The sequence below is a fragment of the Rutidosis leptorrhynchoides genome, chromosome 5 (assembly GCF_046630445.1).
Source record: "Rutidosis leptorrhynchoides isolate AG116_Rl617_1_P2 chromosome 5, CSIRO_AGI_Rlap_v1, whole genome shotgun sequence".
NCBI lineage: Eukaryota > Viridiplantae > Streptophyta > Magnoliopsida > Asterales > Asteraceae > Rutidosis > Rutidosis leptorrhynchoides.
In genome coordinates, this window is record NC_092337.1 from 319,218,521 (window position 1) to 319,225,532 (window position 7,012).

The following is a 7,012-nucleotide window of genomic DNA, read 5'->3' on the forward strand; positions in this document are numbered from 1 at the left end:
TGAAGAGTTGAATCTTTCTGATGATGATGATTCTCACCTTGAATTAGTCAAGATGGCAGCCATGTTCACAAAAGCCTTGAACAAATACAAGTTCAAAGGCAAATCAAGCAATCAACATAAGAATTCATCGTCTTCCTCGTACTACAAGAAAGCTGATCAATCAAAACAACAACCACGTGCTGATGATTCCAAGAAGGATGATTCAATCTATTTCAATTGTGGCAAAGCTGGTCATTAATCTCGTGAGTGCAAGATGCCTAAGAAGAAGGATGCAGCTTACTACAAGAAGAAAATGTTGATGGCTAAGATTGTAGAAACTGGGGGAGAGCTGAAACCTGTTGATGACACTTGGTTTAACTGGACTGACGATTCAGATTCAGAGGTGGAATATGCAAATGTTTGCAAGGTGACTAAGCTCATCAAAGCTAAGGAAGCCATGGAGAATTCTGACTCAGCATCTGATGATGATGAGGTACAATCATCTGAAATTCCACCTGATTTTATCAAAGTGCAAAATGACATGATGAAGAATTTAGTCTCAATGTCAAAAGAAGTCAAAGGTTTAAAATCTGAAAACAAGGTTTTAAAAGATAAAATGATACTTTTTGAGACCAAACCATCTTCATCTAAATCTCAATCGGAATTGTAAAGATTGACTTTCCAACTCAGCTCCACAGAAACTGAGTTGGAAGATCTTAAAAAATCAATTCATCCGATTGAAGTCGAAAGGACAGATTATCGTTTAAAATCGGAACGACTTGCAGAAAAAATTCAATTTTTAGAAAAAAATCTTTCTGATTTGAAAATTCAACATGAACCCACACTTTCAAAACTAAACAAGAAAATTATTCAATTGGAAAACACCATAATTGAAAAGAACTCTGAAATCTCTTCGTTGTCAAAAGAGTCTTTTCAAATGAAAGCACAACTTGCTCGATATGAGGAAAAACTCTATCGAATAGATCAATCCAAAGCTATCATGAATATGGAACTTTCAAAATAAACAATTTTCATGAATAGACCAAAAACAATTCATGGTTACAAGTGGGGGTTGGGTTATGAAGATCCTAAATTCTTAGATAATGCTTCCAAAAAGATTTCAGGATTATATCATTCTGATTACTTTCAAGCTGGTTTACCATCTCATTTTGTGCATGCTTCTGATGCTGATTTTGATGATATTATTGTTAATCACAAATCTAGGAAATACCATCAAATTAGCTTAATGTATGAGAAAATCAATGCTAAAATGGGTAAATCAAATCCTGATTTCTTGAAGGAACTTGTTGAAACTAAAAAGAATATGCAACGTGAAAATTATGTGCCTAAGCATAGACTGGTTTATATCCCAACACTCATGCTAGAGAAATATATTTTAATGCTTGAGAATGAAGTGTTTAATAAACCTAGTTCTAGCGTTATTGCCATAGATGAGGTGTTTGATGAACCAACTTTTGATGTGAAACCAATTCTACCGGATTTACCTGCATGTTCTGATAATGTTTTCTGTGAAGACCTAGCACATGAACTAACTGTCTTCCTTGAGACAGAATCCCTAGGTCAAACTGATTTAGATGTAAAGGTAGAACCTCGAGATGAACCAAATGTTGAAAATGTGATAGACTTTGACACAACAGTTAATGAATTTTATGAAAACATACCTGTTGTACGAAACTTAAAACGTATATTAGGTATAGTTGAAAAGGAAAATGTTGATTTGCAACTTAAGTGTCAATCATTAGAACAAATGCTTGCTTTGTGTGATAAATTGCCTCCACTTCCTAAGGAAAAATGTACTTATGATTTTACGAAAGGTGAAGTGCTTGTTTCTGTAGAGGAATTATGTCTTGAAATTAAAAGCTTAAAACAAAAAATAATTCAACTGAAACAGGCTAACACACTTACGCAATCATCTACTGTTGAAACCAATGCGTCTGAATGTATTGGTGGGATTCATAAGAAGAGGAAGGGAACAACAACATCTACGGATGCAAAACCCATTACTATTCTTAAAAACCCATTACGTTCTCAATTTGGTAAACGTGTTTCAAAAGTTGCACCTTCAACACAATTTGTTGTCAAGAGAGTTCATTCTCAAAATGGTTCTGTGTTCACTGAAAAGATTCCTATGATTCCAATGTCAAATCAATCAAGGGAAAGTCTTTTAACGAAATTAGTCAAGTTAACACAACACACGAGTCCAAAACCTAATTTGAGTGAGTATGATGCAAAGGAACGTAAAATCAAATTGGAAATTTTGCAAAATCAATCATCTCATGTGTCAATTGAAAAGTTTGGACGTCTAACTAACAGAGGTGTTTTTCGTGTCACATGTCATAATCTAAATTTGACTTACAAGTCTGTATGGGTTCCTTAGTCCACGACTAAGAATGTAGCAATCAAACCAAAGAAATCTGCTAGTCGACCTAGAAAATCATCTCATGTTTTTCGATTTTCGTCTGTGAACAAAACATCTACTTGGAATAAGTTGTGTGTTAAGACTTCTGATAACGATGTAAAACTTGATATTGCGTATGATGCTTCATGTAATGTGGTTTTAAATGATGCTTTATTGTCTAAATTGCATGATGCTTTAAGTGATTATCTCATTGTTGATCCAAAGTTTAGTGTTGGTACTAACTGTAGAGGACCCAAGAAACTTTGGGTACCTAAACTCTAGGAAATTAACGTTTATGGGGTTTTGACGTCTGTGTTTGGTATATCGATTCAGATTTCTCTCGACACATGATGGGCGATAAATCCTTGCTTGTCAATTTCGTTGACAAATTCCTAGGAACGGTTACTTTTGGAAATGATGAGATTGCAGCAATAACGGGTTATGGTGATTTTTTGAAAAATGGCATATCGATCAAACAGGTCTCATATGTTGAGGGTTTGGGGTGCAGTTTATTTAGTGTCAGCCAAATTTGTGACGAAGATCTCAATGTTTTGTTTGAACGTCGTCAATGCTCGGTGCAATCCACCGATGGAAACGATCTACTTATTGGTAAACGTTGTGCTTCACTTTATACTATTGACCTCAATGATGCACCATCACATGGAACCATGTGTTTGGTCACTCGTTCAACAAAGGAAAATTCATGGTTATGGCATCACCGAATATCTCACCTGAATTACAAGGGTATTAATCGACTCGTCTCTAAAGACTTAGTTGATGGTATTCCAAACTTTCAATATGATAAGCACCATGTGTGTCCATCATGTGTGATGGTTAAGCTGAAATGGACTAATCATCAGCTTAAGTAAAACCCCGGTACTTTATTGTCCTTGCAATTATTACATATGGACTTATGTGGACCCATGAGGATTTCTAGTCTTGGTGGCCGAAAACATGTGCTTGTCATTGTTGATGATTATACCCAATTTACATGGATTTTCCTTCTACGAACAAAGTCAGAAACCCCCACCATTATCATTGAGTTCATTAAAAAGACTCAATGCTCTTTTAACAAACATGTTAAGAGTATTCGAACTGATAATGGGATGGAATTTAAGAATGACCTGCTTGATAGTTATTTGAAAGACCAAGGCATTGAACATCAGTTCTCTGCTGCATGAACCCCTCAACAGAATGGAGTAGTCAAACGACGTAATCATACGTTGTGTGAAGCAGCTCGAATGATGCTTGCTTACTCCAAACTACCTCCGAAAATGTGGGGGGAAGCCATTTCTACTGCATGTTATACCCAAAATCGCTGCATCATTAATAAACATTTTTATAAAATTCCTTATGAGTTATTATATGGTAGACACCCAAATGTCAAATATTTTCGTGTCTTTGGTTGTATATGCTATGTGCTTAACGATTTTGACAGCCTCGTAAAGTTTGATCCTCATGGGGATCAGGCCATATTTCTCGATTATTCTTCGAACAAAGTTGCCTATCGTGTTTATCACAAACGGACAAAGACGATCAAGGAAAGCATTAATGTAAAGTTCGATGAGTTATCGGGAATGGCTTTTGAACAACTCGGTTCAAAACCCGATCCTAACCTGGCTACTTCTTCTTTCGCGCAAAACTCAATTTTCTTGAAGAAGGGTGTTCCTACGGTAACAACAGAGGAACTGGATATCTTGTTTGATAGTCATTATGCTCCTCAACGGAATTCAAATGTTCAAACCGTACCGGTTACACCATCACAGTCAACTACTGTGGAGACTCAATCAAGTCTTTTTGATGAAGATACAACACCAACTGATTCACTCGTTGCTTCTTCATCCTCCCTCCCACCTCTAGATACAGATAATCTTGAACCAATTCAAGATTCATCAGTTAATACAACTCCAGTTGTTTCTCCAGATACTCAATTGAATCCATTAGATGGTGTTACATCAGATCAAGCGAATCAAGGCTCAACGTCAACAACGGTTGATGTTCCAACGGATACCACTGATGTACAACCTCTTCCACATAACAACTGATGGAATAAAAGTCATCCAATTGATCTTATCATTGGTGATGCATCTGCTCCAGTCTCAACTCGAAGGGCAACTCGGAATATGTGTCTATACACTGCCTTTCTTAGTAAGATTGAACCAACAATGGTTGCTCAAGCTTTACTAGATTCGAACTGGGTAGTAGCAATGCAAGAAGAGATCAGTCAATTTGATCGTTTGAAAGTATGGCGATTAGTTCCAAGACCAACGGGTCAACGACCAATAGGGATTAAGTGGATTTTTAAGAACAAGAAAGATTCTGATGGAATTGTGGTTCGAAATAAGGCACGTCTTATGGCCAAGGGATATCGACAACAAGAGGGTATTGATTATGATGAAACGTTTGCTCCGGTTGCTAGGATTGAGGCTATTCATCTTTTCCTTGCATTTGCTTCTTATATGAAGTTTACGGTGTTTTAAATGGATGTCAAAACTGCTTTTCTGAACGGTCATCTTCAAGAGGAAGTTTATGTTGATCAACCAGAAGGCTTTGTCGATCCCATTCATCCAAACCACGTCTACTACTTGGAGAAAGCTTTGTATGGTCTGAAGCAAGCACCGCGTGCATGGTACGAGACCTTAACAAAGTATTTGCTGGACAATGGCTTCTCTCGTGGAATGATTGATACAACGCTATTCATCCGTAAAAACCACGATCACATTCTCTTGGTTCAAATTTATATTGATGATATTATTTTTGGTTCCACGTCCCCGGCCTTATGCAAAGAATTTGGTGACCTTATGGCCAACAAATTTGAAATGAGCATGCTTGACCAGTTAAATTTCTTCTTGGGGTTACAAGTAAAACAATTATCAAATGGGATTTTTATCAGTCAAACAAAGTATATCAATGATATGCTAAAATGTTTTAAAATGACTGCTTTAAAACCAATGACAACCCCAATGAGGACTTTACTGGATACTGATGCTAATGGGGAACCCTTTGACGTTACGCTTTATCGAAGCATGGTTGGTTCTTTAATGTATCTGACTGCAAGTCGACCAGACATTACACTTGCTGTAACTGTTTGTGCCCGCTTTCATTCAAACTATAAGAAATCCCACTCCAAAGTTGTTGGTAGGATTTTTCAGTACCTTAAAGGTACACCTAATCTTGGGATCTGGTATCCTCATGGATCCGATTTCAATCTCACTGCTTATACTGATGTGGATCATGGTGGTTGCCATGTTGATAGAACAAGCACATCTGGATCAATTCAGATGTTGGGGAATAGGCTAGTTGGTTGGTCATCCAAAAAGCAGAACTGTGTGTCTTTATCAACAGCTGAGTCTGAGTACATTGCTGCAGCTCACTGTTGTTCACAAGTTTTGTGGATGCAAACTCAACTTTTGAACTATGGCTTTAAAATTTCTAAGACTCCAATTTACTGTGATTCACAAAGTGCTATTACGATTACGAGCAACCCGATCCAGCATTCTAAGACTAAACACATTGATATTCCTTATCATTTCATTAAGGACCATGTAGAAAAAGAGGATGTAGAGTTATACTTTGTGCCTACCAAAGTGCAATTAGCTGACATGATCACTAAGCCCTTAGATGAACTTAGGCTAAAGTTCTTGATCAAAGATATTTGCATGGTAGAGTTTAGTGCTTGACATTCCTTATATCTGTTGGGACTTATACTTAGGATCTTGTGTTTAGGGGGAGCAACTACTTCTTATGCTTTAGATAACATCTTTCAAGGGGGGGGCCTTACTTTTAGAATTCTGTTAACTTCCTGGGATTAAATTTTAATGGTTACGAAAGGGGGAGGTAACTCATTGATATCATATTTCAAGGGGGAATTAACTCATTTTCTTGGGAGTATATCAAAATGGTGATTTACTTTCTTGTATATCACATTTTGAGGGGGAGAAAAAGGGAGAAAATAAAAAGAAAATTGTTTTTCAAAAGTGAATTTCATAAACTCTTTGTTTTTATCTGATATAATTCACTAATACATCTCAGTATGCAACTCGTTTTAACAATTGGTATCACTGAAGATTTGTACTTTGTACATAATTCAAAATTTTCTAAGTGCAAATCTTGTTTTGATAAAATTCATAAAAATTGGAAAAGATAAAATCCAAAAAGATTTGAATTTAAATGAATAAATACTAATTTTAGCATCATACCGAATCTGACAACCAACAGTACAGATTCGGTAAGTTCAAAATTTTCAACAATTGTCTCAGAAATATTTTTTATCAAAAATGTGATAATCTTGAATGATTTTTGATAAAGATTTGTCAAAGTTTGAAGTGCAATGTGTCTAAATTTGAAAATGGACTGCATTCGGTACTTAAGGCCCATTCAGTAAAGCCCATTTCTTTAAAACATTCGGTATCTATAAATAGCAGGGTCAAAGTCAAACTTTCTTTTACTTTTACCCAATTGCATACCGAATCTGACAAAACCTACCGACTCTACCTAATCTACCGAATCCGTCTCTCTGTATCTTCAAATCTTTGGTATATTCTTGTTTTAATTGAATTTAAGTATCACATGTTGTAGATCTGAGATAATTGAACATTTATAAACCAGAAAATC